General features: G+C 41.9%; 1 protein-coding gene across 1 annotated transcript in view; it reads right to left on the bottom strand.

Moving 5' to 3' along the window:
• Positions 1-12,303, bottom strand: part of LOC126367788 (serine/threonine-protein kinase 17A) — a 243,070-nt gene that overhangs the window by 228,333 nt on the left and 2,434 nt on the right. The window lies entirely within an intron of this gene.

Genomic DNA, 12,303 nt, shown 5'->3' with positions numbered 1-12,303 from the left:
ACAGAGCATCACGCCTATATCTCCTAAGGGGTACGCAGACGTGTATAGTATACACCTACTCCTCGCCAGCTAGGGCACAAGTCCTGGAAAACATTATGTAACTGTGATACGAATCCAAACAGGACTCACAAAGTCCAATTCGGTGGTTTAGAGCCCCACCCGAGATACAAACTACGACTTACAAAAGAAAGATTTTTTTAAAGAAAGGGGTTCTGGATGCCCCATACTTTATTTTAGGCCACTTCTTTAATGTACACGTGCACACTTTATTATGAATAGCTTTTAAATCAAGTATAATTCTATAAAATCCATTTAAGTAATAAAAAGGGTTAAAATCAACGAAGCTAATACGCTATCGTCGTCATATTTACTAGTTTAGGATTATCAGTGGAAACCTGTAATTAGTTTTCAACTGTTATGTTTTTTGTCTACTTTCTGTATTTTATAACTGTTGGTTTTCCTTAAATAAAATAAATAAATATTTAGCTTATAGATTAACACGAAATGTGACAAATAATTCCGTTTAAGCTATTATGATTTTACATCCCACTTATTTGTCACAGATAAAATATCTCAGCTAACTTTACAGAGTATTTTAAATATTCAAATAAAAGCTTCTTAATCTGACGTGTGGGTTGTGAGATGAATGACTGACTTCATCAAACCTGATGTCAGAGTTACTAGTGAGCCATCATGGTGCCACAGTGGTGCCCTCCGAAGCACGGATCATCTTATTTTCGGTTGATCTAGTAATTAATCAGCAAAGTCCTAACCAAACATACATACATACATACATACATAAACTCACGCCTATTTCCCACCGGGGTAAGCAGAGACTATAGAATTCAATTTGCTTCGATCCTGACACACTTCTCTTGCTTCCTCCACATTCATCAATCGCTTCATACACGCACGCCAGTTCAGAGTAGATCTAACCAAACTAGGGATCATAAAGCGTTTTATTGTGATTATGCTCCTACCGGGATTCGAACCTGGGACTTCCGGGTACTGAGCCCAACGCTCAACCACTGGACCACGGAGGCCGTTAATTAAAGCTTCAACGGCAGCCGAATAAAAATGTTCGATACAATTTCGTTGCTCGTTCCGTCGAACCGTTTTCTAATAGAGACAAATCGTTATCTATTCAGAGGGGAGGTGAAATATAAGTGGTTTTGGGACGGAGTGACAGAGCAGATGGCACGGTCCTTCGCATTAGGGTTTCTGGTTTGTGATTGGATCGGATTCGGCAAATCGAATCAGATAATAATAATATTAGAGGCTGTCAATGTGTTAGGGAAACGTTATGCGTCATTGGGGAGTCCCATAACGAACCAATTTATTGAATAGGGACGATAATTACTGAACTTATCCTCATTCCAATAAATATTCCGTGTGCGTGAACCTAGACCTATTTAGATTGAGGATTGAACTCGCCTTGTCTTATAACCAGCATCTGAGTCAATTCAGCTATTCTAGGAAACGTTACCGCTAAAGTCATAAACTTACAAAATCATCCTGACCTGACCACTAAGTAGAGGATGCAAGTAAGAGATCTGTACAAAACAATGAATACCATAAATCACGTCTTCCTTTGTATAATAGTTGCATCCTACAGAAGTAACGGCGATCCAGCACTATCTAAATTGATGGTTTCCGGCGCACATTACGGCGGGTCTATCGCGCAGCTGTCTGCGTACGCGACACACTTCATTTGCCTCTACGCGTGCGCCGTAGAAAGTGACGCTTTGTCATCGGCCGCGCTAGCCCAAAATCGAACGAGAAAGGGAAGATGTGTAGGTAGCCCATCAGAGCGAGTGAGACAAAACATTTGTTGTTAGAACCGCACATTTGGCGTCTTCATGGCTTGTTTCATCTCGCACATTGCTCGAATTCTTGCGAGCCAGGGACCGTATGCGCCTCGTTAAAAACTGAAACGTCGAGTGTGAAATGTTAAAAAAAAGATCAATCCGCCTTTTTCCGAAAGAATTCCTTCGTTAATTTAAAATAAAATGCAATTTGTGCCTCAGTTTTCTAAAAAACGGAGATCTCCATTGCGATCGTTGCATGCGCTGACTTATTGCCGAGAAGATAGTGATTTCCTTCGCAATTTGGAGATGATTCGAGCAATTTGCGCAGATTTATTACCCAACCAGGAAAGAATAATCTAGAATAATCGAGTCATTTCGCATTATCGTCAAAGTTTGCTATAGGTTCGTGCATTACTGCATAATCGAACGTAATTTCCGGGGACATGAATGATTATACGTACAGATTCCATTAGTTGGAATGGAACATCAAACGGCTTACATCATGGCCATACAAATAAATGACATGTTGCTCAAATATGCACTAAATTGCAAAGAGGAAATCCTGTTCTGCCAATCCATTTTGTCCATATTAAAAGAAGGAAATAATTTGTGTTGAAAAGTATCCCTCAGTTTTGGACTTCCTTAACAAATTTTCTTAATGCTTCATGATGATGCCGGAACATAACATTTATACCTGCGTACATAATAGGCGCAGTAATATATCTATAGGCATAATTAAACGCAAAACAAAGGTGTTAGAGTGACTCATTATCTATAATAGACTAGAATTAAATGGTCATCGTCTTTTTATCGATGAAGCGAAAAATAGCACAACCTTTACGCGTTCTGACCAAAGGCGATAGATTTTTTGTCGACCAAATTGATCAGCAGTGAATCGACATCATTAATTCCTTGTCATTACTACCGACTGTATTAGTTGGAGTGTGGGCAGATGGAATTTAAGGAGGTGGGCATAAATGTTTATCATTTTTTATAAGTTTACAACCTCTGGATTATACCGAAATCAGCATAATTTGGATTCTTTCGAATCTGACATCTAAGGAAGAGGTTTAAAATAGTATTCATCACTAATTTAAGAGCCACGCTCTTGTCGGTGTAGCATTCTCCATTCTTGTCTATTAAAGACCAATTCCTTCACTTCCTTATAAGACACGACGTTCGCCTTCTCATTAATCTGTTCTATGTAAGCTCTTCTTGGTCTTCCCTTTCCTCTCTTCCCTTCTATGATGTTTTTCATGAATTCGTCGTGTTTTAGCATATCAAAAATTAACAAACTCATGCAAACAGGTCCTATGCTTTTGTGAACTCAACTGATTGCTCTGTACCTTTGCATAAATGAATATTGAAACTGAACATGTTTTATATGGTATTTGTTCTGAGAGAAAACGTGAGCCTTGAAACAAATATGGTGGCATAATAACTTCGCCATTTTAGCCGGCTGCGTCACGTTTCCGAGGGCGTGAGATGCCATAACATAAATGAAACCACACGTGACAATTACAGAACTGTTGGCAAGGACACCAAGGACCTTAGCAACTACGTATAATAATATGTAGTGTCATCATCATCATCAATTTAAGAGCCACGCTCTTGTCGGTGTAGCATTTTCCATTCCAGTCTATCAAAGGCCAATTCCTTGACTTCCCTATAAGACACGACGTTAACCTTTTCTTTAATCTGTTCCATGTAAGCTCTTCTTGGTCTTCCCCTTCCTCTCTTTCCTTCTAGCTTTCCTTCTATGATGTTTTTAATGAATTCGTCGTGTCTTATTAGGTGTCCAATCATCTTGCCTCTTCTGTCCTCAATAATTCTCAGTATTTGTCTCTTTTCCCTTACTCTTACTAGCACTTCCTCATTTGTAACCCTTTCTGTCCAACTGTAGTGTAATAACTGTGAATATGTAGTGTAAACAACCTAATACCTCCCACTGCTAGGTACAGGCTTCCCCTCAATCAACCGAAGGTGTTATGGAGCATACTCCAGACGCATAAGACTAATATTGATTAAATCAACATAAGTTAAACTAGCATACGAAAACATTTCAGGTATTTAAGATAATGATATATTTTTATAAGTATTATATTTATGTAAGTAGGATTATTGTGTTTATTCTAGATAAGTGTAGATTCCGTATTCTAGGGTAAATAAATTTTCTTTCACCCTAAAGTTGTCTGGAAGAAATAGCTGTTTAGAAATATGGCCCTATTGTAGTATTGTCCTATTTGTAATGTTTATCTTTGTGCAATAAAGTGTTTTGTAATGTAATGGTGAATGCAGATATTTCTTCATCAGACCTAAACACCTCAAAGAGTTGCAATATTCAGTTTGACAGAAAGTTATTTTTTGTCGGACCGATCTATTACCTATAAAAGGAAAGTCCACATGAGTATTTGAGTGAGGAAGTCCAGGTTCAACTGAATAGATTAAAAAATAATCTCTATTTACACGTGTGTACATCCAGCTTTAGTGAGCAATGCGCAGGAGACGCGAACACGCTATCGAGTTACGGTCGTTAATCAAAGCACGCCGACAGACAGCGACGAAATATTCCAAGCGAGTGACGATGCGCAGCCGCAGGCGACACCTTCACGCCATTTTTAAATGGCTTCAAATTAGACCTGGGGAAATAGAAGGGGTCATCCGAGTTCAAAGATCCACAATGCTCATGCTGTGACCAGTAGCGATTTGAATGGTAGTTGCTATCCCAGTACCAGGCTTGCACAAATGAGGTAATATCTTAAGTAATAAAATAAGGAATAATACTATGCATAGAACGGCAACTCTTCGCTCACCACTAGCGGCTGAGCTAGGTTTACTTCGCCCTAAAGTCTTACTTAAGTCTTCAATTGATTGAGCGTCAGACGTCACACACAGATGCGCGTGTACGATAACGTCAATGTGATCACGTTGGTCTAACAGAAAGCTAGGTGAGGTTTGGGTACTTAGTTCATCTTGCGATGGATGTACCTCTGACTACCCCAAATGGGATATATTCGTGAGCTTATATACCGCTAAACTTGGGATTTTTTGTTAAATAAGCAAATCGTGTCAATACTACTATTCCAAAAAAAGTAACACCTGATTGACTTGATTGATTGAATGGATACTCCTTCTATTTTTAAATCTGTTAAAATAATTGCGAATGTCAGACAGTACAGCCTTTTTTGCATTTGTAAGATTTACATTCAACACATAAATCTGTCAAGTTTTTATTAGCTCACCTTTCCAAAGTCAAATATGTGACTCTGATATACTCTCGAATATATCTTTTATTAGTCATAATATATACGAAAAAGGTTAATTAAATATGAATATTTTATACCTCAATCCCCTTTGGCCTGAGGCGAGTGAATCATCGGGATAATAATCATTATGATCACTCATCGGTTACATCACCGAGCATTTTTTATTCCCAATCTGAGAGACATTGTCTTAGACAAAAGCCTTTGAAGGTTTTTTCAGGCCGATCGAACACTAATAAATAAGCGAAGACTTGACATGACATGTAATTTGATTTTACGATAAGGCCAAAAAACGCTGACAGAAGATGTACCACGGCACATTGTTCTGCCTTTTGTTATATCCTCGTATATAGTACATTCGAATCAGAAATGAGGAGATCCGCAGGAGAACTAAAGTCACCTACATAGCTCGGAAAATTGCCAAGCTGAAGTGGCAGTGGGCAGGACACATAGCGAGGAGAACCGATGGCAGCTGGGGCGGAAAGGTTCTCGAATGGCGACCACGTGTCGGACGACGCTCAGTGGGTAGGCCCGATACAAGGTGGACGGATGATCTGGTGAAGAAGGTCGCGGGAAGCCGCTGGATGCGGGCAGCGCAGGATCGTCGTGGAGATCTTTGGGGGCGGTCTATGCCCAGCAGTGGGCGTCGTACGGCTGATAATGATGATATACATTTGAAATCTTGATTGTTTTAGGAACTTCTGTAACTTTAGATGCCAGTTCCAGCGTAACTACTAGACATACTTAGATAGAGGAAATGCCACAAAATTGAACAGTTTATTTCAAGAATGAAATAGAATGTTTTTGAAAGCAAACGTGATCAACACGCCGCGAGGTTTCCTTTGCCTTATGCACGTACATACCTCGGGTCGGCTGCTTGTCATACAATACGTGTCCGTTCTTACCTGCAACAAAACAAGCAAACATTAGATAAATTCTGCAGGTCTGGAACCAAGAACAATAGCCACAGAGCCGGAGAGGCCAAAATAAGGTCACGGCAGCATTACACATTCATGGATGCGCCACGCCACAAAGAAAACTTTAACGCGGCACCAACATAAAATCCTCATAAAAATAATGCGTGACATTGAAACCACGTGATTTTTCCTGAGAAATCTTACACTTAGCCGTTAAGGGCAGCTAAAATTACATTTCCTTATTCAAGTTTCTTTATCTTTGTTGTTTTTACAAGTTTTTGTTCAAAATTCGGACGCCTTGACATTTGGATCAGCTATCTCAGCTGGTGTTAAAGAGAAATTATAAGCATTTCAATGGTGCTATAAACGTGTTGTGTAGTTTATGTTCGAGAGTATTAATTAAAGGAGAAACCTCGTCACTTGCACCATGTCTGGTCTAGCCGAGGGGCGGGGGGCGTGCGCCGAGTGCACGGTTTATGCTAATGCATTGTGGTGCGCACGCGCATGCCTGACCACCCCTCTAGCCGGCGAATACATGCTCCATGCATTCATTACTCGGTAAACTCCCTCTGCTGTAGTTTATATTTTATTTTCAACCTATGATAAAAGAGGTACTGCGAAGGTACGAAGCAAACAGATAACAGTGATAGATAATGTAAAGAAAAGGTGCTAGGTACTTGTCCTACTTAAGATAAGTTTTATTAGTTCTGAAGATTGCAAGCATAAAAGTAATTCTTTCATCGTTAATTTGAACTGTATAGCATCTAATTAAATTAGTGCGATGTTCACAAGACGGAACGGATTGTGTTATTGGTGTGTGCGGCTCCGATTACGCGCCCGCTGCGCACACGCCGCTGCCCTTGGACTAGCTGCTTACTGAATAAACGCCGGTCAAAACAACCAACGCGAAAATGCAAACATCATTAGCCCAAGGAACGCAGACGCACTAAATTTACCACCCATAACTTAGACATACCATAAATTAAATTTAACCATTCTAATCCCGAAGAGTAATAGCGTCCGTCCGTGCGTCTATGCGCTCGCGCAAATAGGCCTGCCCTCGTAATCCGGGCTGATTGTAACGTATGGAGGTTGGATCCGGCGACAAATTCGCCGCGGCCCTTTAGCACTGCATTCCATTTCCCGGCGGATTGAGCCGTCAGGAGCGGCGCAAGATTTACAGCGGCGATAGCGAGCGCCCTTCCGCCGAGCTGATAAATAGCCCCTCTAATTATATTTACGCAGCGCCGGCCGCCTCGCGATAAATCCCGCGGAATGCACCGACAGCGCCGTCTCGCCGATACTCCCGCTCGTAAGATCCATCAACGCCGACACATGTATTAGTCCCAAATTAGGCGAAGGCGATAAAACTTAATTCATTCCATTACCTTACAGTTGTTCGTCTATTTTCGTTTACGCTCGACATCCATCAAGAACGTTTCCGACAATACCGACGAGCGTTTCAATTAAGTTTATTTATATTTGGGATTTGGGCATGTAAATGAGTCGGGGTGCACGTGACGCGCCATATCCTAGGTCCTGGCGGTCGACGGAAATACTCCGGAAGCTTACAACTGCTGTGAGCGCTGTCATTGAACTCGCTCAAGGCTGTGTAAGCGTAAACAGTGTCAAAGCTATCCAAATCCATCAACGGAGCAAACAATAAACTTTGACGTCAATATTGGCTCGCCGCGGCCTCTCCGTCTGAGATACGACAGCACGAGGAATCCGCAAAGTACTATAGTAATGATAAGAGCACTTTAATAGATACGGGGAGTCACGCGGTGGGATCGTTCGTGTAGAACATTCGAGAATCTCCTTCAGTTAATCATTTATTTTTTAATGCGACATTCAGAAGTGTCACAACGTAATTGGAAGTTGGCGTGCGTTTATATTGTGAGGACACGCCATGCAATCAGGACGTGGCCGAATTTCTCTGTTCCGCGGGAAGCCCGTCCCACGTTACATCATTTACTCTTGTAATATTGTGATTCACTCTGCGACTGAATCAGGTATTCGGCCACCGTCCTCGCGTCTGGGGCGTCGATTACATTGTTGCCTTCTATGTCAACAAACTAACTACATATACTGGACAAAAAGTAGATAAATTCACATTCCAACCGGATGATTCAAGATTCGACGATATGTTAGGTACTCGTGGATAAAATAAAAAAGTAACAATTTTGTACAACATTCCTTTTGATCATATTCTAAAAATAATCACTGACTGCGCTGATAAAAGATGCAATCTGGCTGCGCGGCGTCGCTGGGATAGTTACTAGTAAAATATTGTCAACACTAGACAGGGATGGGCCGCGATGATATCGGTTGAAGCATCTCGTTGCCACGCGATACATCCCAAACATTCCTTATTGAAAACCTTTCATACAGGCAGCTTTTACAAGCTGGTTAATTCTAGTCAAAGCACGAAAGAAATAATTAGTCATCTCGCACATTACGCACAAGCCAAGGGCAAGATAATCCGAGCTTGTTGATCCGACAAGTAGTTCTCAGTCGAATTGTTATTAGGCGTGGCGCGCTCCGGCCCGCAGGTACCTATTACCACCCATACCTAGACGCCGAAGGTCGGCTAGACTTTCGCTGCGCTGCGTGGCCACATTATGCGAGTGGCCCAACCCGCCGGCGGAAAATCTAGTCGCCTACACGACCACACCACGAACCACGACAGTATTATGCGTAGACATATTACCATAGAAACAATCCACTGTCAACACAGGAGCTGTGTTGACATTGGCCCACATGGTTTACTTTTGTAACGATATCAAAAGCCCGCATTCCAACGCTTGTTTTGTTTAATGAGAGGCGCGATTGTTCTCGAGCGAGCGTCGCCCACGTTGGTCGCTGGTCGGGCTTGCACAACAGCAGGTGAGGCTCGCCGGGTCGCCAGCTCGCGGCCTTGCGGACGAAGGGCACCGCCACCAGACCATTCCAGGACGTCTGCGGAGCGTGACAGCCGCACTAACGAGCCACCGCCGGTATTTTTATACTGGAACAGGCGAGGCCGGATGTGGGGTGCCTAGCGCTCATGTTAGAAAAAACTTAACGCACGTGGGAACGGAAGAACCGGCACGCCGACTCACAGGTGGAAAAAGTTCCTTTTTAACGCAAAGATAACGTATCGCCGCGTGTGTGGCAGGCGGCCGCGGCCTCGCCGCGCGCGGGTCGGGTTTCGTTCCGCAAACTCGAGATAGCTGCAGCCCGAGACTAGCTGCATACCGCGACTAGCCTCCAACCTTATACTATCCTCTCCTAGACTTATTAGAATAAGAAATGCGAGGTCAAGTTTATTTATGATTCGTTAATTAATCCGAGCTTCCTGAGTATGTTACGAGTGGCATTCTGGCCGCGGTTAGTCATAGGGCTAAGTTGGTCGAGCGGCCAATGGGCCGCTAGGGCTAAAAACAGCGTTCTAATAATCGACACTCGATCTAAAATAGTCTCGTGACAAACGAAACCGAAAGTGTCGTGTGATGCAACGGTCCCGAATTTAGCTGTGGTCGGTGCATCGTCCGCGCGGCACGCGGGCGCGGGCGCCGCTTGCCAAGCCGCTGGCATTTCGCACTAATGACACGGATAAGATATTAGCGCGGATAGGCCCCGCCCGCGCCTGCGCAGGTATGCGACCCGCGTGGAATCAAAATTAACCCGCATCCGATCACACGTTATCCCCGACGTTAATGTTCGTCCGCGCAGACAGGTTCCATCTCCCTTGAAGTACCGTTAATGCCTCAAGAAAGTTATGCAAGCTACATAACTACGTACATATGCACGTTTCTAAGAAGACATTGATATGCAAAACGTGTGCGGGCATGCATATGTGCAGCGAGGGGTGGTGGGGAGGCGGCGCGGTGACACGAGGGGCGCGGGTCGTAGGTCCGGCCGCATTCCGGCGCCGCATGAAAGTGAAACCGCCCGGCGAGCTCAGCTGTAGAAAGTCCACGATTACATCTCGCGAGCGCCGGCGACGGCGACTCCGGACGAACAAAAACTGCTATCAACGGCCGCGGCCGCCGGCTCCCGGGAAACGAGCCGCCCCGGGCGACGCCGGAGAAATTGCCAATAACTAGCGCTAAACGATTCCTTTCATTTACTTCAACACGCGTTCAAACGTCGGATTTCTCTTAAACAAGACGCTACCCGCGGCGGTTCCGATACTACACGAAATAAATCACTCGAGCGCCTAATCGCCGAAATTATTTAACGTCGTTATTGCACTGTATTCGAACACATATAAATAACTTGCATCCGGTTGTAGATCGACTATCAAATTTTACGTCTAATGCAAGTAGCGCCTGGCACCTAATAAAGATGTTTTCAGAGAAACAGCACACTGGGCTATTATGTTATGGCCATAAGCCATTACTTGTCGAAAGCTAGCTTACGGCGCAATGATAACATTACAATTTGCATAAGCCCCGCAATTTGTATTAGGTTACCTGGAAGAGATTGCTACTTAGCAATAAGGCCGCCTATTGTACTAATTCTATATCTCTTTTGTTTTGTATTTTGTTTTTTCCTGTTTGTGCAATAAAATATTTGTTATGTTATGTTATGTTAAGCCCTACAATAACAATAAACAGTTTCATAAAACATTTTTTTTATCGGCATCGATAAGTAATAGCAATAAATTCATAATGTAGTGTAGACTTCTTGAACAAACCAAATAATAATGCATTAATTCTCGAACTAAACGAGGTATAAGGTCGTAACTTTTAGCAAGAGAACAAATTAGTCATACCTACAAATTAATCGACTTCTTCCAATTTTGTAAACACTGACTCACAGCTATTGTCAACTTAACAACCAGAGATCAACTGAAAATAATACCAGTCATACTTTATCTCACTATTAATAGTAAGGATAGTAGGTGGGTAGAACAGTGTTTCAAGCCATAAGAAAATAGCTTATATTACTTTTGATGTTGGAGTTATAACATGAAACAATGGTGCCTATTAGGGCGGACAGAAATATGAATAGTATAATATAACAAATACGTGTGAACAAAAAATGTAAGTAAAGTAACTAATTTGTACGGAAAACAAGTCTAAAATACAATATGTTCCGTAATCTTAAAGGTTCCGTCCCTCAAAAGGAGAAATAAACCCTTATAAGACCACACACGTCTGTCAAAGCAGTTTTTCTTTAAAAATAACAGAACCCTCTGCACGTTAATAAAACTCCCAACTGGCTGCTTTTTAAACAAGAAAGTAAAATCAGCTGTGTACCCAATGCAATGCAACCAAATACTTACTACATAACATCATTTTTCGAAAAAACAATTTAATAGCCTTACATCACCACCATCAGGTTAGATTATGGTCAAACGCGAGCCTATTTTACCTATTTAAAAAAAAACATAATGTTGGTATCTTTCCCCAGTACAGTAAATAATAATTACATAAACAAAAGATGAAAAAATTGCTAAATACCAAAAAAACGCGTGGAAATCTAAAATAAAAAATGTCACTAAACAAGCTATAAATAAGTTAGCAGTAAAAGGAAATTCGATATAAGCGAGACCCGCTTGGAACCAGTTTGGTTCGGCCTCGCCCACTGGTGGGGGAAAACAACACAGATCAAACAGACTCACCAATTAATTGAATACTAGCTCCATACAATTTATGGATACAGTCATATAAAAGCTCATATTCTGCAAGGACGGGGGCATCGGGTGTAGGCATAAAATTTATGGCGAAATCGTGGCCCTGTCCACCGATGGGCTATTACACTGGCAGATCCTGATGCCCTGTGCCCGAGCCCGCGATTGTGACGCATCGAGGTCGAAGGACAGGGTAGTTAGTGTAATGAACTTAATACATTACACTACCCGAAACAATACATACAGGAAAGTAATTAAAGCTAATAAGTAGGTGAAACGTAATAGTAGTTTAACCTACTTTTTTTCAAATTAGGTTACTCTTTTTACTATAAGGTTGCTAAGAGATTAATGTGTAAAAGTAAGACCTCCAATAATAAATGTTTTTCGGCATTATCGTTCTCATATTTCCATATAAATGTTACATTATTTACCTAAATTACAATACGCCTTTGGTTGGATTTACTTACAATAACATATTAGGTACAAGTATAAATAAATACGAAAGCCTAGAGTAATACTTATATTAGCAAATATATGACTATTAAATAATGTAATAGAGTATCAAGATAGTAATTTCTGCGTAATAATCTAAAGTATCAAGTTGGCATTACGTCGTCATCGCCGCGACCTTGCGCGTCATCAGAGCAGGCGCATGGAAAGAACCGTCATCAAATAAAATGTACTCAACAAGCGTT

This window comes from Pectinophora gossypiella, chromosome 6 (genome assembly GCF_024362695.1).
Source record: "Pectinophora gossypiella chromosome 6, ilPecGoss1.1, whole genome shotgun sequence".
Taxonomy (NCBI): domain Eukaryota; kingdom Metazoa; phylum Arthropoda; class Insecta; order Lepidoptera; family Gelechiidae; genus Pectinophora; species Pectinophora gossypiella.
This window is presented reverse-complemented; position numbering and strand designations above follow the sequence as displayed.